Here is a 23,387-nt window from a genome sequence, read left to right as displayed (position 1 = left end):
TGTCTTTCTATTTAGTAAAAAATAATTAGTTAATATTCATCACAGAAGGTTTTTTTAAGATCACATAATCAACCAAGCAACAAACAGTTATTAAACACTTACTGTGTACCAGATATGCAGAGGAGACAAAGACAAAGACAAAGTAGTCCCTTTGTCGAAAGGAGTTTATTTTCCAATACTGGAGACAGCATGGGCATGTACAAATGGATGAATAATATATTCAAAATGAATACAAGGTAGCTTAGAGAGGAAGGGAATTCACAGATGGGAGAATCAGGAAAGGATTCAAATAGAAGATGGTACTTGAGCTTAATCTTGGAGGAAAAAAGGAATTATGAGAAACAGATGTAAGGAGTCTTCTAAGCAGGGAGATGCCAAGGAGATTTTTTTTTTAAACTCTTACCTTCTGTCTTAGTATCAATTGTAAGACAGACTAGTAGCAAGGGCTAGGCAATTGGGGTTAAATGCGGTGGCCAGGGAGATACATAGCAAAGAAATGTCTTAGGCCAGATTTGAATCCAAATCCTTCTGATTGCAGTCCTGGGCTTCATACACTGCGCTACCTAGCTGCCCAACAAGAAGAGATTCTAAACAAAGGGGGAGGGGGTGAAGGGGAGGAGAATTGTGCAAAGGCACAATGGAAGATGGAACATCCTATGTAGGGGATCGAAAGTAATTCAGCATGGCTGGGAAGTCTAAACTAGAAAGGTAGGAAGGCACAAAGCTGTGACAAACTTTAAATACCAAAGAAAGAAGATGATATTTTATCCTAGAAACAATAGATTAATTTTTTACCAAGTTAAAGGTGACATGGTCAGATCTGTAATTTAGGAAAATCATTTTGATATCAGTGTGTGAATGGATTGGAGAGATGGAAACAAAGTAGATGCCCATTGATTACAGAATAACTAGACAAACTATGGTGTATTTATGTAATAGAATAATACTGTGCTAAAAGAAAAAATTAATACAACAACTCCAGAGAAACATGGGAAGACTTACATGAACTGATACAAATTAAATTAGAACTAGGAAAACAATATACAAAAAAAGTGGGGGAAGAGGGCAGCTAGGTGGCTCAGTGGACTGAGAGCCAGGTCTAGAGATGGTTCAAATTTAGTCTCAGACACTTTCTAGCTATATGACCCTGGGCAAGTCACTCAACCCTCACTGCCTAGCCCTTATTGTTCTCTTACCTTAGAACCAATAAATCATATTGATTCTAAAATGGAAGGAAAGGTTTTTAAATATATATGTAACATATAATTACAGTAATGCATTTAGAAGGCACAATAACTGTTTGAAATAGAATGTTGGGAAAGTAGAATGACCAAGCTTATCCCCAAAGAAGAGATTTAAGAAGGCATCTCCCCCTAAACTTTCTTTGCATAGATGGAGACTCTGGATATATAACACTACATATAATGTTAGACTTTCAACATCTTGGTCAGTTTTGCTGAACTATTTTATTTAAATATGCCATTACAAAGTTTGTTTTTCTGGGAGGAGAGCAAATTAATGGAAAATGTATAGGAAGTAAAAAACAAAGCACTTATTTCTTAAGAAAGGAAAAAATGAAACCAGGGAACCACTAGTTGATGGTAGTTAATTTCCCTCCATCCATAGCAGCCACATTTCAGGTGAGACGCCATCTGGCACATTCCTATTTTCTTCCACCATCTTCCCCAGCCATTGGCTTTGAAGTGTCCCATCATCTCATCACAGCTACCATACATCCACTCATCACATATGCACACACACACACACACACACACACACACACACACACACACACACATACACACACACAATTTAACTGAAGATTTCTTTTCTGCCACTTCCCTGAGGACAAATACTACTAGTGGCAGTTCTGCTAAACAATTAGTCAGCAATACAAGGAAGGAGAGAATGGTATGGCATGATGAGTAGTATAGACATCAGGTGATAGAAGGGGTCACTATGGATTAGAGTGGTTGAGAATGGTTTTACAGAGGAAGTAGGATTTTGGAAAAGATGAAAAATATGTGATTAGGTAAAGAGAACAGGCAAAGAGTTCAGGCTGGGGATCCAAGTGATGGTACACGGAAAAGATAGATCCGAATTTGTCTCTCCTGCCAGTTTCCCCTCACCCCAGCACTGAAGGTAAAGACTTTCCCTAAACAGCCTTGGAATATGTTTATCTTGGACTTGCCCATCTTTCTCTCACATGAAGAGTTCGCAAAACCTCTTTTCATTAGTGTGACTGAATCAATCTCTCTCTGTCTCTCTGTCTCTCTGTCTCTCTGTCTCTCTCTCTCTGTCTCTCTCTCTCTCTCTCTCTCTCTCTCTCTCTCTCTCTCTCTCTCTCTCTCTCTCCATTTCTGCCCTCACTGGGCATAGAACTAGTTTGGGGCCTTCTAGCTTGTTTAGGATGGCAGCTACATCCTAACTATGTGACCCTGGACAAGTCATCTAATAATCCCCATTGCCTAGCCCTTACCACTCTTCTGCCTTGGAACCAACATAGAGTACTGATCGAAGACAGAAGGTAAGGGTTTAATAAAAAAAAAAAAATTAAAAAAACAAAAAGGTGGCACATTTCTTACACACTGATGATTTCTAACTCTTTGCACTATCTCCCATCTCCCAATCCACCAGGGTGAAATCTGTAGAATGGAGGGAGGCATGAGAAAACGTGCAGCTTAGCAATGATTGAGCACATTTCCTGCTGCCTGGAGAGTCAGCAGGCCTTTTCGGCCAGATCCTCTGAGACATCCTTGGGCATCTTTTTTGAACCACCACATGACACTGCCATGGACTGTTAAGATGTTGTCCCTGGTGAAATGAAAGAAGAAGTTCCTTAGCCTCAGTTTTGTCATGGGACTAACCAAGAGGGAGGTCATTGGGGTTGGTGTGATAGGGAATGAGATCAAATGACTGAGACAGTGGAAAATAGCACTGAAATTCTAATCAGAAGACTTGAGTTCAAATCTTATCTGTACCACTTAATATCAGTTTCCTGATCTGTAAAATAAGTTCCTACCAGCTCTACATCTATGAAAACTCTAAGGATTTTTCTTAAAACCCTTACTTTCTGTCAACACTAAGACAGAAGGGCAAGGGCTAGGCAAATGATGTCAAAAGACTTGTTTAGGGTCACACAGCTAGAAAATATCTGAGGCCACATTTGAACCCAGATCCTCCCAACTCCAGGTCTGGTACTCTATCCACTGTGCTGCTGAGCTTTCTGTACTCTAAAGATTTTAATATCATTAGACCCCCTCAATGAAACTATCTCCCATTTAAGGGTAAAAGGCAGGCTAGTGACTGGAGGTTCCAACATGTAAGTAATATGATAATACTATTCAGACAATGTTATAGAAGATTTCTAGATTTCTTCCTCTGGAAAATGGAAAGTTTAAGAATTGGCTAGTTTACTGGCATGACACAAACTTGCAAAAAATGCTTGTTTGTGTGTTTTTCAGTCATCTCATCTACAGCCAGTCTTCCAAACAGGCACATACTCCTTCCAGATTCCCAAGTTCCAGCCTGCCGGGATGCTCCTATCTCCAGCTTTTTTCCTACACCCACCTCTACTCCAATTATACCTTCTCTACTTTCAACAAAAGCCTCTCCTCTTAATTCTAGTGCCTTCTTCTGCTGACCACTTCCAATTTATTCTATATATAGTTATGTTTATAGACAGTGATTTGTATGTTGTCTCCTCAAACAGACTTTGAGATCTTGGAGGACAAGAAGTGTTTCTTGCCTTTCCTTTCATCTCCAGAGCTTAGCCTAGTACCTGGCATATTAGAGGTAACTAATAAATGTTTCCTGGTTGATTGATTGATAACTCCAGTTATTTTGACTCCAAACATCCCAAGCCTAATACAATCAAGCACTTTAAAACCACCTAAACTTAGAGGCCCAGAAAAATCAAAAGGGGAAGACAAGACAGAGTAAGGGGCTGCTTACATTCTTATACGCCTTCTCCCTCAAATTTTCATTAGGGACAACTACAACTGCTCCAAGGGAGAATAAAATAATCTCCCATTTGGGTTATTTTCCCATAGGCTGATTCATGATGGTTGGCCCAGAAACCATTCAAGAGCAGACTCTTGACTTAAATCAACCCACCATCTCCTTCAGACTTGTGGTTGATCATTTGATCCTTAGTATCCCTTTCCTCTCCCCACTCCTCACCCCAAGGAGACTCCACATTCTCAGGTCTTCTCTCTTTTGTGAGGACTTGGCAAATCCCTAGTTAAAAGATATTCTGATCTCTGACTCTTTCCCTTTCTTCTCTCTGAGGGCCTTTTCTGGAGATGTATTTAACTGAAAAGATTGCAGTATAATTAAAGAAGTTAAATCCTTTGATAGAATGGTTATCTGGTTTTAGGCCACAAGTGATTACTCATTTAACTCCCTAAAAACTACCTTAGCCATAGCAGGGACATCTCTAGTGATGTCTCCCTTATTAAGATGTATACTGGCAATAGCTGGGTGACTCAGTTAATTGAGAGGCAGGCTTAGAGATGACAGGTCCTGGATTCAAATCTGGCCTCAGACACTTCTCTGGGCATGTCACTTAATTCCCATTGCCTAGCCCTTACCATTCCTCTGCCTTGGAAACAACAACACACAGCATTGATTCTAAGATGGAAGGTAGGGGAGTTTTTTTGGTTTTTGGTTTGTTTCTTTGTTTAAAGGATAATTGGGGGCAGTTGAGAGGCTCCATAGATTAAGAGTCAGACCTAGAGACAGAAGGTACTAGGTTCAAATCTGAACTCAGACACTTCCTAACTGAGTGGCCCTGGGCAAGTCACTTAACCTCCATTGCCTATCCCTAATGGCTCTTCTGCCCTGGAACCAATACACAGTATTGATTCTGAGATGGAAGGTATGGGTTATTTTAAATAAATAAATAAAAGGATAATGGACTTAGAAATAAATGGATGGAACTATGTGGCTAGATTATCTAGCCCAACCTCCTCTTTAGAGAGATAGTAATTCATAAGGGATAGAGCACTGGTCTTGGAGTCAGGAAGATCCCAGGTTCAAGTCACACTTGAAACTCTTACTGGATTTATGACCATAGATGAACAAGCCACAAACTTTCAGAGACTGAGTTTCCCATAAAGAAGGGCCAATAATACTCATAACAACTACATCAGAGGGTGGTTTTAAGGCTCAAATGCTAGATGTTATTATTTATTATTGTAAGGCACTGGACCAGATATGTCAGGCATGGGGATACAAAGGTGAATAAGATGTAGTCCCTAAAAGAACACCCAATCACCAAAAAATCAAAAGCGAATATAATAAAACTGAAAAGATCAAACATGATTCAAGATGAAGAGTGTTGAAAAGACATCCCCAACCCACTCCTTCCCGCAAGAGTGGGAGATCCATCAGTTTTGCACATTGCTCATTTTCTGACTTTTTCAGTGTATTGATCAGTTGGGCTAGATTTTTTAAAGTACTATTTGTCATACGGGATGACTGTCTGGGGTGATGGGAGAATGGGGAAGGAAACTGGGAATAACTATGATGGTGTAATAAAAGAGAAGACATTAATAAAAATTTATTTGAAAGAAAAGATACAGTCTCTCTCTCAAGTGGATTATAGAATGGAGGACAGTGGTGAGAAGTGGGGATTCTAAAGTAAACATGTGGGGAACAAGAATAACTCAGAATGCAATGAGTAGCACAAGAAAGGTACGCCAAGGACTCTGAAGTCTGGGAGGGAATTAGTGTTCATTAGGGATTTGGGGAACACTAAAAGCGAAGGTGACATTTCAATCCAGGCCTTGAAAAATGGGTAAGATTCAACTTATGAAGATGGGGAGATGCAGGGGGAGGTTAGAGAAAATCCACCATACAAAGAGAAGCAGATGTACAAAGGCTTCAAGGTGGTGAAGTCTGAGGCAGTCTTTGGAAACAATGATCAAACAGTGTGGTTCGATGGAAGTAAAATAATATGTATAAGATATATGGAAATAAAGACTAGGGATGGTCTTCGACTTAAAATTTATTCTGCAATTAATGGAGAGTCATGGAAGCTTAGAGCTGTAGGTAAGCTGGGTTGAGTCAACAATGTGCATTAGAAATTCAAATCAGTTCAGTTGGGTGGGGCAGTAGATAGAGGAGCATCAAATTCAGCCTCAGACACTTACTACCTGTGTGGCCTTGGGCAAAGCACTTAAATTGTTTGCCTCAGTTTCCTCATCTGGAAAATGGAGATAATGATAGTAACTACTTTTCAGAGTTGTTTTGAGGACCAGATAAGATAAAAGGAGCTTGGCATTATGCCTGGATACACTAAGTACTGTATAAATGCTAGCTATTATTATTATTTCAGTTCAATGACTATTTGCTAAATGTCCACTATTTACAAGGAACTGAGCTAGGAAAATTAAGTTGACAAACATATAGAGAATAGACTGAAGGTTGAGAAATTAGAACCAAGTCAATCCCTCAGCTGTTTATTATAATAGTCCACCTTTGTGGTAATAAAGGCCAGACGATGGGAATGCAAAGTAGGAGGAGTGAATTCATGGTTGACACTAAAAATTTATGTTTCTATGATTTGTTAGCTGGAAGGGAAATGAAATCCATTCATAACCTAGATGCTGGCACCCAAGGAGGGTAGGCCATGAAAAATAAAAAATAAAAAATAAAAAAAAGGAGAAAGGGGAATATCACTGAAGGTACCCTTCACAATTCTGCCAAAGGCTAGCCTCCTGTATCTGATACTATGTGGAGTGTAAGCTTAAGAGCTTGAATGTCTTTTCCACCATTAAATTACAACACTGTGCCCCCCTTGACTGGCACTCACAAATTCTAGGAACAAGACTTCGAATCCAGCAGAGCCTTGACTACTGAAAAAGCCTGTCCCCAGTCCTTCTGTGGGCTTGCGAGTCTGTCTGTCTGAAGGGTCAGGCGCTCCTTCAGCTGCTGATTGGGACCCAGGGAATTACTAGCAAATGAACAAATCAGGTGTGAAGAACCTGAACCCATCTGGTACAGACCAACTTCCGGTGCCTCGGGAGCATACAGATGGCGTGCTGGGAATGGGGCTTGGCTCAATGAGGACGCAATTACCAATTCATTCTGCTTCTTTCTGCCAATTTCATTTCTCCTCTTGTTGTTTTTCCTCTCCTGGAGTATTTACACATACCCCTGATGCATAAATCAGGTCAAATGTGATACACTTCAATGTTTCCCCATCTGTCAAACCCAATTAAATCAATTCGAAGAGAATGACATTTTCCAATTTAAAGAGAGCCTAAATTAGCAACCTCTTTGGGGCCTAAAAGAACACAAGACCCAGGTCACCATGACTTGTATCCTGCCACTGCCAGACCAGCATGGCAGTGTAACTTCTTCTCCTGACTCCAAAAAAGCCAGGATCCCTAGAGACCCCCATAGAAGTTACCAGGCCAAGTTCTCTACTTCTGCAGAGCTAGTGTACAGCCTAACTGTTGCATCTGGATTCTTCCAGGCACAGTGTTTGTGTGAAGCAAAATAAAACTATGTTCAACTTCTGCCAACCAGAACATTTGGTTAGCTAGATTCCCAACCCCCTGCCCTGATTGACAGGGTAAAGAATTTCAGAGTTGGAAGGAACCTCAGAGGCCATCTAGTACAACCATTAACCAAACAGGAATCCTCTCCACAACATTTAAGCCCATCTGAAAACCTTCGGTGACGAGGGAACTTGGGGGAAGCTGTGTTATCTACCTCATTCTAGGTTCTACTTCCTCCCTTTCTACATCAGTGTGAGAGGTATTTTTAAATATTTTTATTTATTTTACTTTTCAAACCCTTACCTTCTTTCTTGGAATTGATATTCAGTATCGCTTCCAAGGCAAAAGATGTGCAAGGGCTAGGCAATTGAGCTTAAGTGATTTGCCCAAGATCACACAGGTAGGATATATCTAGAATATATATAAAATTGAACCTAGGACCTCCTTCTCTAGACCTGGCTCTCTATCTAATGAGCCACCTAGCTACTCCTTGAGAGATGATTTAAAAAAAGAAAGAAAAGAAAAGAAAAAAGAGAGGAAGGCAGGAAGAGACAGGAAGAAAGGAAGGAAGGAAGGAAGGAAGGAAGGAAGGAAGGAAGGAAGGAAGGAGAGGAGAGGAGAGGAAAGGAAAGAGGGAAGGAGGGAAGGAAGGAGGGAAGGGAAAGACGGAGGGGAAAAAACAACTTCAGTCTGGCATGGCTTGTTTTGTATGAAACTACACTGGTTCTTTGAACTCATCTCTTCCTCTTCTGGATGTACACTAATCATCTCTCTAGACATTCTAGCCATTATTTCTCCAATTTTTTAAAAGTTGAATAAGATGAAGGTAAACAGCAAGAGCCGGATATCAACCTAGCAAGAGATTTATTTAGCAGATGATTGTTGTTCAGTTGTGACCAAGTATTCATGATCCCAGTTCGGACTTTCTTGGTAAAGATCGTGGAATGGTTTGCCATTTCTTTCTCCAGCTCACTTTATAGATAAGGAAACCAATGTAAACAGGATAAAGTGACTCCTCCAGGGTCACACAACTAGTAAGCATCTAAGGCCAAAACTGAACTAAGGACAATAAGTCTTCTTGACTTCAGACCCATCACACTATCCACTGAGCTTCCTAGCTGCTCCATAATGCATTAGCTGCTGTAAATGATCTTGAAGATTTGGACAGATGTACCAAGTATAGTGTAGCCATAGGTGGTATAAAGTTAACTATAGTTTCTTTTCTAAAAAGCTCCCCTTTTAAGTTAGCTTGTTTGGGTACGTTTTCTGCCAAAGAAAAACAACCAGAAAGTTCAGGCTTTTCTTACATTTTCCCCCCACTGGGAATAACCATTTTTTAAATACAAACCCTTACCTTCTGTTTTAGAACTGATCCTAGTACTGATTCCAAGGCAGAAGAGGGGTAAGGGCTAGGCAACTGGGTTAAATGACTTGCACAGAATCACCCTGCTTTTTGGGCTGCTGCTTTTTTTTTTTCAACCTTTCCCTTCTGGCTTAGGATCAATCCTTTGTATTGGTTCCAAGGCAGAAGAATAGAAGGGCTAGGCAATGGGGGTTAAGTGACTTGCCCAAGATCACACAGCTAGGAGGGGTCTGAGGTCAAATTTGAACCCAGGACTTCCCGTCTGGCTCACCAAAATGGGCTTATTCTTAAAATGATTTGGCCAGAAAGCTGCTTAGTAACTTAGACTGAAATTCAGGGAAGAAAAAACTTGTCAATGCTTCATCTAGTAGTTTCATTCTTTGATAAAAAAATAATAATAATAATAAATGTGGTAACAGAAGCTGACTTGGCTGAGGATGGAGGGACAGGAAAGACATACTCAGTGATAGGGACTAAAGAGGTACCCGGAAGGCAGAGAAATAACCTCCCCCTGGCGGATACTTTGGGTGATAACGAAAGTGACCCAAGAATTAAACTGCCAGGAAAGTTATAAGACCCAGACTAGGGATGGCCCAGTGGCCCAACGATGGGAGGTCCTGGGTTCAAATTTGACCTCAGACACTTCCTAGCTGTGTGATCCTGTGCAAGTCACTTAACCTCCATTGCCTAGCCCTTACTGCTCTTCTGCCTTGGAACCAATACACAGTCTTGATTCTAAGACAGAAGATAATGGTTTAGGGGAAGAAAAATAAGAGACCAGGACCAAGGGAAGGGAGTCGCTTCCAGGGATGTGCTGGAATCTGTTGCTCCCAGCTTATATGGAGAAATGAGCAATTATACTTGGAAATCAGCAAATGCTAAAAGTCAGTGTTTGTATTATTGTTTCTCCAATCGTCAGGGCTTAAGAGAGTGATGGAGAAAATGTTAATGATACAAACTGACTCTCAAAGTGTGCTGGGCACAGTTACCAGATTGAAGCCTCCCTCCCTTCATCCCTCCTTCCTTTCATCACATTCTCCCAGCGTCGGGTTTCAAGGGGTTACACTGAAATCTCTAAGAAGAAAGACAAAGAAATAACCAGGGGGGAGGGCTTCCCCACTACGAGAAGTCCTGTCACCCTGACAGACCCGGAATCTCGGAGCCGGAAGGGCTTCGGGCTTCTCTCGCTTCAAGCTGTCGTTTGATTTATCACAGATCTGGCTTGTAAAGCAGGCAGACCTTGGAGGCCACAGGAAAGGGCTTTGGTCCTTGTTTTTGTTCAAGCCAGTGTTGTCACAGACGTGGCTAACCTCTGATAGGAAAACTCCCTTTACCCAATGCACATCAGCAGTTTGTCTATAACTTTTCATCTTAGGACGTTTCCCAGGGTGCAGAGGGGCCAAGTCATTTGTTCTTGGTTGCACAGTTAGGGGAGCCGGAATACGGCTCCCCCAAGCCTCTTGGGAAGAAGTGTCAGAGATAAGAAAACAAGCGACGCTTCCTTAGAATAGGGTCTGAACTAGAACGAAAACTGACCCAAGCAGCAGAAGATCTAAGGTCAAATCCAAACTCTATCATTGACTCACTGTGTGACCTTTGGAAAGTCACTATAGGGGCAGTGGGTAGAGAGCCAAGCCTGAAGTCAAGAGGACCTGGATTAAAATGTGTCCTCAGACACTTCCTAGTTTTGTGACCCTGGGCAGATCGCTTAGCCCCAGTTGGCTAGCCCTTACCACTGAAATACTTAATATCAATTCTAAGATAGAAAATAAGGGTTGTTTTGTTTTGTTTTGTTTTTAGAGACGGGGAAGGGGGAGGGAGGAGGAAAGGGAGAGAAGTTGGAAGGAAAGAAGAAAGAGAAAAGAGAGAGAGGGAGAAATGGAGAGAGGTGGGAAGGAAAGAAGAAAGAAAAAAAAGAAAAAGAGAGAGAGAGAAAGAGGGAGGAAGGAAAGGAGAGAGGAAGGAATGAAGGAAGGAAGGAACAAAGGAAGGAAAGAAGAAAGGAAGGAGGGAACAAAGGAACAAAGGAAAGAAGAAAGGAAAGAGAAGGAAGAAAAGAAAATCCCTCTGTACCACGCTAAGCCTCCATTTCCTAATTTTTGAATTGGAGACAACTCCTACCTCATAAAGTGGTGGTGAGGAATAAATGACAGGATATGTGAACCGCCTTTGCAAAGCAAAACTCTACTAACAGGAGCTTGCCCATAATCACAGCTAGTAACTATTGGGTGACACTTGAACCCAGACCTTCCTTACCTCAATACTTAGGCTCTATTAGAGGCAGCATAGTATGTGGACTTGGACTCAAAATCTGGGTTAGCTCTTTCCTCCTCAAGGGTCTTAACTTTGCTGTGACTCAGTTTTCTCATTTTTAAGACAAGGGAATTTGCTGTGTGATCTGAATGAACCATTTAACCCCAATTGCCTACCCCCTGCTGATCTTCTATCTTAAAATTGATGTTAAGACAGAAGATAAGGCTAAAAAAACACTTTTTTAAAAGGAAAAACAAAGTAATTTGTATTCAATGTTATCTGTGGTCTCTTCCTGCCCTAAATCTAGGATCCTATTTTCTATCCATTCCTAAGCTGCCTCTCTGTTTAACACTTAGGCTAGGGAGACGAATTGGAAGGATGATGATTTTATAGACAACTTCCAGATGAGGAAACTCCCTCTACCAATGGAGATCACAACCTTCTTGACAATTTCCAGTCTTCAAGAGCTTTCTAGAGCCTGAGAGTTTAAGTGACTTACCCAGCTTACACAGCCAGGACTTAATAATAAATAAATAAATGAATGAACAAATAAATAAGTAAACAAACAAACAAATAAATAAATGAACAAATGAATGAATAAATGAATGAATGAATGAATAGATGGATAGATAGATAGATAATTAGATAGATAGATGGATGATGGATAGATAGATAGATAGATAGATAGATAGATAGATAGATAGATAGGTAGATAGGTAGATAGGTAGATAAGATAAGATAGGTAGATGATGAATGAATGAGCCTGGAAGCCAGGGTTTTTTGGCTTCAAGAGAAGTTTTCAATGAAGTGTTCGAGGTTAACTCAATGATTTACCACGTTGCCCTTGTAAAAAAATAGCCTTAAACCCTATTAAGCAGAATCCAGTTGTTCTACTAACTGTTGGTGAAATAAAAGCAGAGGGAAAATAAGAGAACACAGAAGGGGATAAAGTGCTACTTTCTGCAACATTGCTTATCACTGAATAATCATCACTCTCACTATATCTACAGGTTCAGAACAGGAAACCGAGTTTTGATGGGAAAGGAAAGGAACATGGAAGACCGAAATATCCTTGTGACCAGTCAAGTCACCTATGTAACAGGCACAACTTAAAATGACTCACAGGAATTCTAGTTGGCAAATGATTAATCTTTCTGTTTCTATTTCAAAGATAAGAACATCACAGGAAGGGGAGGGAAAGGATTGACCTAGCTCACTAAACCTTTTGTGGACAAGGTCACTTGTCCAGAGCAGGTACTTTATTTGCTTACTATTTGATCTGCTAAGTTTGCCTTGCAAACAATTTCCAGTCCTCTTATTCAAAGTGAAAAGTAAAAAAAGATTCGTGTTTATTTATTTTACTATTCTCAGGAATTCTGGGACGAATCTGGACTTGTTTACAAAAAAAAAAAAAATCTGTGTTATATAGTGGCAAATATCGATCTAATTCATCTAAGCTTCTCTAGGTCCCACTGTGTTGGAAACTGTTGATTTAGCAACCTAGAGAACTTTTTTTTTAAATACAGGAAAACACAGCAACTAAAGGGAAAACAAATGGTTGATTTTATAACAGGTTGAAATGCGATAAGAACCAACTCTTGCTCAACTCTCCTGTCAAAGTATAAATTCCTGCCCTTTTACAAATTGTCCTAAGTCTTAGTGATTAAAAGCTTAAAACTGCATTTTTGGCAATCAAAGCCCTTTATAACCTCTCCCTCCCCACCCCTCCACTTTCCTAGTCTCCTTACCAACAGCTAGATTTTAAGGGCAGCTAGATGCAGTGGCTATACCTGGCCTGGAGTCTTCCTGACTTGAGTTCAAATCTAGCCTCAGTCATATACTAGCTGTGTGAACTCAAGCAAGACTCTTAACCTCTATTTGTCTCAGTTTTCTTATCCATAAAATGGAGATAATAATAGCTCCTACCTCCCCGGGTTGTTGTGAGGATAAAATGAATATATAAACAAATAAAAATAAATTTCAAAATATAAATATATAGAGAATATATAAATAAAAAGTAATAATTATAAAACACTTAGCAGTGTTCCTGGAACATAGTAAGTGCCACATAAATGCTTATCTGCCCCTACCCCTTCCCTGTTATTTGCCAGTCACCATATGAGGTGCTGGTGATACAAGTAGAAAGAATGAAACGATACCTATCACAAGGAACTTAAATTCTAATTGAAGGATACAAATACACATACATAAAAATATAGAGAGAAGAAATACAAAATAATTCATTATAAGATAATTTATTTAGATGGAAAGGTACTAGTGTGTTGAGAGAGTCAAGAAAAACTCCATGTTGAATATAGAGGAGCTACATCTTAAAGGAAGAAAGGAATTCTCCAAGGTTGAGGAAAGGAGGGAGGGCTTCCCAGGAATAGGAGATGTCGGTGCAAAAGCAAGGAGACTGGAAATGGAGTTTCTTGTGTGAAGAACAGAGAGAAGACCAGTTGGGCTTGTTCATAGAGTAAGGAATCCACGAAGGTTGGGGAAGGGATTTGGGGAAAGGCTTTAAAAGTTAAACAGCTTTCTATTTGGTTCTAGAAGCAGTGGAATTGAGGAATGAGGGAGCACTAACAACTAGAGGGATCAGAGAGGAATTCTAGAAGATGGTACCTGATTTGGCCTTTAAAGAAGCTATGGATTCTAAGAGGCAAATGGAAGAATGGAGGAAGGAAGCCTGGGCAAAGGCATTGTGGCAACAGATACGCTGAATTTAATGAACACAAGTAAGCTGGTTTGGCTAAAAAGGAAATTTATGAATGGAAATAATGTGAAAGAAATCCAGAAAGATAAGCTAGAGTCAGACAGTGCAGAACGTTAACTGCCAAGCTGAAGTGTTTCATTTTATTCTCGAGACATCTGAGAGCCACTGAAGATACTTGACTATAGAAACGACATGATAGGTCAAATCTGTGACTCAGGATTACTATTTTAGGAAAGGCTAGACACTAGGAGTCCCAAAGGAGGCCATTACAAAAATCCAGATAGAGATGGGAAAGGAAAAAGAAAAAAAATCTATCAAGAAAAATCTAGAGGGAGAACTGACAGCCAATAGTCAATCAATAAGCATTTATTTGGCACATACTCCAGGCACTGTGCTAAGATTTGGCAAGTGATTAGACAGGAAAGAGCAGGAAGAATGAAGAGTTGGGGAAGGTTTCAAGACCTTGGACCTGAGTGACTAGAAGGATGGCAACAAAAACAGAAATATGAAAAAAGGATTTAGGTGATAAATAAATGCTGTTTTAGACACATTGAGTATGAGGTATCAAAAGGACAAGGGGAAAAGCATGATGCTGTAGGAAAGAATACTTGATACAAAGTCAGAAAAGCTAAATTCAAATCCTGGCTCTTCTGCTTAAGACCTATGTGACCTTAGGCTTAATTTCTGTGAGCCTCAGTTTCTTCAACTAAAAAGTGAGAGGGCAGTGGTGGTAAACTAGAATAGAGACAGGGGCCACTAAGCCATATTTTAGGATCCCAACTGGCAACATATTGACTTAGTAAAACTACATGTTAATGTTAACTATGTTCTATTACATTTTCTTTTGTTTTGTTAAGTGTTTCCCAATTGTATTTTCATCTGATCAAGAAAGAGATGGTGCCCTCTTCCTTCCCTCCCCTAAGGCTACATATTTTTTTTTTTTTTTACCTCTAGATCTCCGAACTAGAAAACCTCTAAGGTCCCTTCCTAAAGTTCAAAATCTCTGGTGTTATGATGAAATCACTCTATTATCCAAGTGGAGATGCCCAGCAAACCATTCACCAGCTGAATTTATAATCTTCTTCCAGAACTCATACTTCTTTCAAACTTTCCCATTTCTATTGAGAGTATCCCTCCTTTGCTGAGGAGATCTGCAAACCTGAGAGTCTTCTGTGACTCTTTACTATCCCTCATTCCCCATATCCTATCAGAACCAGCCCCAGGAAGGACATTAATAATATTAGTAATAGCAAGCATTTATATAGCACTTTGAGATTTGCAAAGCCCTTTCAATAACACTGTGAGGAAGGTGCTATTATTGTCCCCACTTTAGAGATGGATGACATACCTGAGGCTGAAGTTAAGTGACTTGCCCAGGATTACACCTCAGTGGCTATAGGGTAAATATGAGCTAGTCATGCCTTTCTAGCTAGACAACACTTAAATTTCTTGCCTTGTTCCATACAAAGTCATGCCAGCAGCCCTGGGAAGGTGAGTCAGTTTGGGGCAGGGGAGGAGCCACTAATGTCTTCACATTTCAGGTTTCCTTTGTGCCAGGGAGGTAGGAAGAAGCCACAGGTATTTGCCTCAAATGCGTTCTTCAAATGATTTGATTTTATACAACTGGTTCAACAAAAGGAGTGCTTAAATGGGTGTGGGAAATCGAAGTTTATCTGGGTATAGCTACTCACCTTTATTTCCTCCTGGACAGCAGGATTATAGAAATTCAAATCGGGTTGTTCTTTCATAAACTGGTGAAAATAACATTGTTTTCTCTCTTCATCATACTGCCAACTAGAGTTCCCATAGACACTCAACTAGCAAACAAAGAAGAAACATTGGCTGCTTAATTTAACTCAGATGACATCAGAGCCAATAAAGAAAAGGAGACTATTCTCCAACCCCAATCTTTCACAAATTTCTAAGCATTTTTCCTTTTGTGGAGGGAACTTTGGGAAATGAATGCCACTAAAAATGTCCCCAGTTACCTTAATGCTTGCACCAAGGAGTCTTGGACCTAGGTGCTGAGGGAAATAGAATATATTTTTACAACAGTTACCCACCATAAGAATGACCCTAAAATAGCCCAACGTTTGGACAAAAAGGAGGAATTCCAACAAAAACAGCACATCTGACAAGAAATGTTTTTCTGAAACTTATTTTGTATCAGCTCCAAATCGTGGATAAAAACTGAACATGACAAGAATAAGACAAATTCCCTAGAGATTGCCTTCCAAAATGATATCAATTAAAGGCAATAAACCTTTATGAAGCGGCCACTACACGAATGACACCGGCTGCCTTTTGACTCCTTTGGGGCCTCAGTTCTGAGGTCGTTACCTCCCTGGCAGGGATTGAGAGAGATCCAGTCACTCTTGTAACAAGACATTTCTGCCCTGGTTCTGGGCTAGGCTCTTTCTCTCACTGAAGAATTCCACCCTAACTTTATGGTGACATTCAATCACATGTACCAGATTCTTGTTGGGTCTTCTGCTAAATGAGTGACTAGGTACAAAGGTAGTGTGCCAGGCAAGCTTATTATTTCTGCTGACTTTTTCATAAGCAAACGGAAGTGGAATGCTTCATTTCCCTGGCAGACCTCACTCTTACCTTTATTGGTGGTATAATTGCCCTTTTCGCCCTCCATCTTTGCTAAAGTCTAAACGGCAAACCTCAGGACATAAGAAACGAGGATGCTATAGGGCATCATCTGGGTTTAGGTCTTTTATCCCTGTTGTTTTGTGAAGCTTTTCTCCTGTTTTGAAAAATCTATTTGCTCAAAAAGGCGACAATCTATCAGGTTTGCAATTGCTTAATGACTTAAACATAAAGAAAGTCTATTTGTTTTATTCACAGAAAGAGAGGAAAGCAAAACCCTTACCCAGTTGTTGGGTGGTGTGGTCATGTCATTTGCATGGGTACAGTTATGCCAAATGTAATAATCTGTATATTTTCCTGTCCGATTCCGACTCAGTTGAAACCAAATATGTTGATCACTTGTGTGATTTGGTATAAAATCCATTATTAGCTTTAAGCCTTATAAATAATGAGTGAAAATATGTTGTTAAATGCACGTTATGAAAATTAACATACACAGCTCAAGAAAAAATTTAAAGTATGTAAAATGCTCTTTTTCTGCCTTTTCTGTTACCTCTATCATGTATAGCTGCAATCAGATTCTCAAATTCTCTCATTGTTCCAAACATGGGATCAATTTCTCGGAAGTCTTCAACACCATATCGGAAATCTTTGATAGATGATTTATAAAAAGAAGTAATCCACACATTTTTTATGTTTAAATTTATGATGTGGTCGAGTTTCTCTTGTATACCTAAACGGAGGGGGGGAAATCAAGGGCAAGAAACATCAGATGGATCTTTTTATTCCTTTTACTGATTATATGTCAGCCATCAGGCTGTGGTAACAACAATAGCCTGTGGCCTGAATAATGTATCCATCTATCTGCAAGCCCATATTATGGCTGGCCTTTCACATGACTTTTATACTACAGTAAAAAGCATAAGATAGTCTAGCTAGGAGAAAGCTAGACTTGGCGTAAACAACAACAAAAACGTTGAAATGACGTGAGTGTGGTATTCCTTGGGTTGTGGGCTTATCGGTGAAATTACAGGATTATTGAATTGGAAGGAGAAGGGAATTTCAGGCTATCTAGTCCAACCCCCTCATTTTAGAGATGAGGAAACCCAAAGAGCTCAGATACTATGCTTTTCTCCCTTGGTCTAGTGGCCTAAATCTAGGTTCAGAGACTTAAATTTTTTTTATCTAAATTTTTGGTGACTTTCTATGTGACCTCCAAGCCACTTAGCCACTCTCTGTCCCAGGTTCTCATTCTGAAGATGAGGGAACTACATCTAGATGTAGAATGAGTGAATGAATGAATAAACGAATGAATGAATAGAAAGACAATGTAACCTGACAACATAAAGGAAAAGAAAGAAAATGAAAGAAAATATTAATTGATGAGTATCACGACAAAATATTTTGAAGAATACAAAACATAATATTCTAAAGATGAGAACAAAAATGTTGGAAAGCCAAGAAATAAGCAGGTCCTCTTAAACCAAAGCCCAAGGGAATAAAAGGGAATCAGTGAAAGGCTTAGTCTGCCTGTGGGCAAGGGAGCACCTTGAAAGTGCCTCCTACTGCTGAAACAAAGCTTCATTGCCCAGGTCACACAGCTAGTTAATGATAAAATCAAGTCTAGAACAAAGGTGTTCTGACTCATTCATTGTTTTTTCTTACTATAATGAGCTTTATGAATGATAGCCGTGACCTTGCCATTTTTTTCCTGGACTGAATATCAGCTATATTGTAAAGAATGTAAATTCTCTGGTTTTAAAGGGTTTTTGTTTGTTTCTATTATGAGCTTCTCACTTGTATTTGTCCATTTAATAACTCAACAAATATTTATGGGATACCTTCTCTGTATGTACTAGGCTAGATACTATGGAGAATAAGTTGCATAAAATATAGTCCCAACTTTCAAAATCCTACTTAAGTAAGGGATCTAAGTTATACAGAAGCAATAACAGCACAAGTAGAGATAAGTGGTACAATGAAAAGAGTGCTACATCTGGCTTCAGAAGATCTGGATTCAAATTCTGCTTCTACCACTTAACCATTTACTTTCCCTCTTGGAATGAAAGCTCAGTAGAAAAGGGAGGCACAATCTTTGCTGTCATTGAACTTTCATTCCAAGAGGGAGTGTCCCTTTTCTGTTGTACCCATAGCACTTTTTTTTTTAATGAAAAATAACCACTTAATAACTGCTTTATTAGTTCATTCATACTTTTAAGCAGTTGGGTAAGACACTTAACCTCTCTGAGGTATTGGACCAGATGACTTCTCGAGTCACTTTCAGCTCTAGATCTATGATCCTGAAATATAAAATTCTGAAGGGGTATAAAGAGGAAATCGTGTCCACTTTGGGTAACCTTGTAAGTCTTTATGGAAATCAATATATAAGCTGGGCCTTGAAGAACGGATAATATTTCAACTGAGATATGAAGAGTAAAACACCAAAATGAGGTGGGGAGAACCCTGGAAAAATTTGTGGGTTTTGATTGGAGGAACCTTGTGTACTTTATTCTATTTAAGGCTTGCAAAATGTCACACACACACACACACACACACACACACACACACAAAAGAAATAGTCAGTTCTACTATAATCACACCTATGTATCCTTAGAAATTAAAACTGGGCAGTAAAATCCATAAAGCATATAAAAAAAGGGTTAAAGGCACAATACTTATATATGTTTTCAGCGACACATTAAAAAAAGATAAGAACCTAATCAAACAGTGGATTAAGAAATATACAAACATAGAGGGTAACAAAACAAATAAAAAATACCCAACTAATCTCCAAATTGGAAATTCTGCAAATTAAAGGTGAGATCAATAAAAAATGAATGTAAGAAAACCATTGAATTAATAAATAAAACCAGAAGTTGATTTCATGAAAAAAAAAATCAACAAAGCAGATAAACTATTGGTTAATATGATTTAAAGAGAGAAGAAAACCAAATCATAAGCATTGAAAATGAAAAGAGTGAATATATAACCAATGAATGCGAAATAAAACCAATTATTAGGAAGTACTTGGCCCAATTATATACCAATAAATTTAACAATTTAAGTGAAATGGAAAAATACCTACAAAAAAAGTAACTGCCTAAGCTATCAGACAAGGAAATAGAATATCTAAATGAACCTATCTTAGAAAAAAGAAATTGGATAAGCCATACATAAATTTCCTGAGGAAAAAAAAGCATCAGGACCAGATGGATTTATAAGTGAATTCCACAAACATTTAAAGATAATCTAATTCTAATATTAAGTAAATTATTTGGAAAAATAGATAAGAAAGAGAACTACCGAACTCCTTTTACGAAACAAATATAGTGCTGATACCTAAAATAGGAAGAGTAAAATCAGAGAAAGAAAATAATAGCCCAACTTCATTAATGAACATATCTGCAAAAATCCTAAATAAAATACTAGCTAAGAGACTACAACAATATATCACAAAGATTATACATTGTGACCAAATAGAATTTATGCCAGGGAATGCAGAGATGCTTCAATATAAGGAAAATTCTCAACATAATTGATTATATCAATAAAAATAACAAAAATCATAAAGATGATAATATCAACAGATGCAGAAAAATATTTTGACAAAATATAACACTCCTTCCTATTAATAATACTAGAAAGCATAGGCATAAGCATATTTTTTTCTTAAAATGATAAGAATCATCTACCTAAAGTCATCAGAAGTATTATTTGCAACAGGATAAATTAGAAGCTTTTTCAATAAGATTAGGAGTGAAACAAAAATGCCCATTATTGCCAATATTATTCGATATTGTATTAGAAATGCTAGCAATAGCAAGCAAGAGAAGTAAAAAGAAATTGAAGCAATCAGAATGGGTGAAGAGGTAATAAAACTATCTACTTTTGCAGACAATATGATATATGTGGAAAAATCTAGAGATACAACTAAAAAGTTAGTTGTAACTATCAATAATTTTAGCAAAGTATCAAGATTAAAATAAATCTACATAAATCATTGCCATTTCTATATATCATTAACAAAGGCCTGCAAAAAGAAATAGAAAGGGGGGAAGCTAGTTAGCTCAGTGGATAGGGAGCCAGGCCTGGAGCATGAGGTCCTGGGCAAGTCACTTAACTCCCATTGTCAAACCCTTACTACTCCTCTGCCTTGGAACCAATACAAAGTAGTGATTCTAAGACAGCAGGAAAGGGATTAAGAAAAAAGATAGAAAGAGATAACCCACTTAAAATAACCACAAATATTATAAAATACTTAGGAGTGTGCCTGCCAAAAAAACCCCTTGATAGCATATGAATATAATTATAAAAAATTTCATAATATTATTTTTATTTTCTTTATTTGTAAGTTATTATAAATTATATTATATAATAAAATACTATAAATTATATTATATAATAAGACATTATTATATAATAAAATGTAAATTATATATTTAATAAAACATTATTGCATAATTAAATATTATAAATTACTACAAAATTTTGTTTATTATTTTATATTATATTGATTTATATTATAAAATTATATTAAGTATAAATTTTATATTAAATTAAATTTCTATTTAATTAGAATAAGTATGAATATAAAATCATATTAAAATTAAAAATAAACATTTAATTAAATATTAGATAAGAATATTAGATATAAAACATAATTATAAAAATGTATATTAATAAAATCAGGTTTAAATTATTGGAGAAATATTAATTATTTGTGATTGGGTAGAGCCAATACAATTAAAATGACAATCTTACCTAAACTAATCTACTTATTCAATGCTATCCCAATTAAATTACCAAAAAAATGTAATTGAGTTAGAAAAAAGTAATAAAATTAATTTGAAAGAACAAAAGATCAAGACATAAAAGGAATTTATTTAAATATTGTAAAGGAGAGAGGTCTAGAAGTACCAGGTTTTTAAACTGTATCATAAAGCAGTAATTATCAAAACATTATCTAGTACTAGCTAAGAAATAGAAAGGTAGATCAGTGGAACAAATAGACACACAATGCACAATAGTAAAAGAGTAGAGCAATCTTGTATTTGATAGAAGCTAGGTCTAGACCAATATCTTATACCATTTACTAAGATAAGACCAAAATGGACACATGGCCTAGACATAAAGGGAGATATCATAAGCAAATCAGAAGAACAGGAAACAATATTACCTATCAGATTTATGGATAAGAGAGAGGAATGTCTTCATAAACAAGAGATAGAGAGCATTGCAAGGCAGAAACGCATATTTTTGATCACATTAAATTGAAATGGTTTTGTACAAATAAAATTAATCTAGCCAAGGCTAGAAGGAAAGCTGAAAATTGGGGGAGGGGAGGATTTATAAACAGTTTCTTGAATCGAAGTCTCACAGAATATATATAGAGAGAATCTATAGAGAATTTTGTCAAATTTATGCAAATCTGCCCCATTCCCCAACTGATGAATTGGCCAAAAAATATGAACAGTTTGGAGATAAAGAAATCAAAGTCATATATAGGCATATGAAAAAATATTCTAAATCATTACTAATTAGAAAAACACAAGTTGAAACAACTCTGAGATATCATTTCACACCTATCAGATGGGCTAAAATGATAAAAGTACAAAATAACAAAGGTTGAAAGGGATGTGGAAAATTGGGGACACTAATAGTCTGTTCTTGGAACTATGAAATGATCCAACCATTTTGGAAAGTGATCTGGAATTATGCCCACAGACTTATAAAATTATGTATATCCTTAGATTCAGTCTATTTTCCAAGGAGATCAGGAGAAAAGGAAAAGAATGTCTCTGTTCTAGAATATTTATTGCAGTTCTCTACATAGTAGCAAAGAACTGGAATTTGAAGGGATGTCCATCTTCTGGGTGTGCCTGAATAAGCTGTGGCACATGATTGTGATGGAACACTACTGTGCCATAAAAAATTACAAGCAAGGGGGCAGCTGAGTAGCTCAGTGGATTGAACTCCAGGCCCAGAGATGGAAGGTCCTGGGTTCAAATCTGACCTCAGACACTTCCTAGCTGTGTGATCCTGGGCAAGTCCCTTAACTCCCATTGGCTAGCCCTTACCACTCTACTGCCTTAGAACCAAAACCCAGTATTGATTCCAAGACAGAAGGTAAGGGTTTAAAAAGGAAAAAAAAAATTATGAGCAAGTTATTTTTTTAAAACATGGAAAGTACATGAAAATGTGAAAAGCAAAACAGGTAGAGCCAAGAATATATTATATACAGTTACAGAACTAACATTTGAAGAACAACTTGTAAATGTCTACCTCCAAAGAAAGAATTGATACATAAAAACAGGAAAGACATAGTTTCAATATAGCAATTTTTTTTTTTTGGTCAAGGAGTACCTTCTCTGGTGTGGGGAAGGGAGGGAGGGAAGAAGCTGCCTCAAAATTCTGATATAGCCAATAAACAAAAAAATAATTTTTAAAATGCAATTAAATAATAAAATAAACTAAAAAACTAAACTAAAATAAATATTGACCAGTATCTTGGCTCAGGAAGCTGTTCAACCTGAGCACCCCTAGTGCCAGCCTTCCCAGGACCTCAATCCCTGCTGTACCAGAAGAAAGACAATAAATAAAGTGCTTGACTTTAAAAAAAACCTGCAGTTTGCTTGTTGGATGGGATGTGGCTCAGATGATATTGTGAAGCAGTGCTGTTTCTCTTCTGGTGGTTGGAATAGAGCATAATTCACATTATGTTCCAATTGTCCTCTGATGTTTCAGTGGTGTTGGAGCAAATCTGAGTTTTCAAAACAAGTATTAGAACACAACTGAATTGACTGAATAAAGTAATGGGAGCCAACTCTTGAAGAGAGGTCAAGGTTTGAGAGGTGGAAGGTTCTGAGAAGGCATAGAAGGAGATAGCAGGGAGACAATTTGGTTGGGGCACCAAGACCCGAAAAGAGATAGGATATGGAATCCATCTGGA

The 23,387-nt window shown here is 38.0% G+C and overlaps 1 protein-coding gene and 1 long non-coding RNA gene across 2 annotated transcripts in view; both read right to left on the bottom strand.

Moving 5' to 3' along the window:
* The window catches only part of PRKCE (protein kinase C epsilon), a 726,422-nt gene that overhangs the window by 466,424 nt on the left and 236,611 nt on the right, over window positions 1–23,387 (bottom strand). The window lies entirely within an intron of this gene.
* LOC123236844 lies at window positions 15,552–17,151 on the bottom strand. Its single transcript, XR_006505439.1, has 3 exons — window positions 16,992–17,151; window positions 16,722–16,876; window positions 15,552–15,657 (listed from the first exon to the last, which is right to left on the bottom strand). It is a non-coding gene; the product is annotated as an uncharacterized LOC123236844 (long non-coding RNA).

The sequence above is a fragment of the Gracilinanus agilis genome, chromosome 2 (assembly GCF_016433145.1).
Source record: "Gracilinanus agilis isolate LMUSP501 chromosome 2, AgileGrace, whole genome shotgun sequence".
In the NCBI taxonomy this organism is placed as follows: domain Eukaryota; kingdom Metazoa; phylum Chordata; class Mammalia; order Didelphimorphia; family Didelphidae; genus Gracilinanus; species Gracilinanus agilis.
The sequence above is the reverse complement of the archived record's forward strand: the minus strand, read 5'-3'. Positions and strand labels throughout refer to the sequence as shown.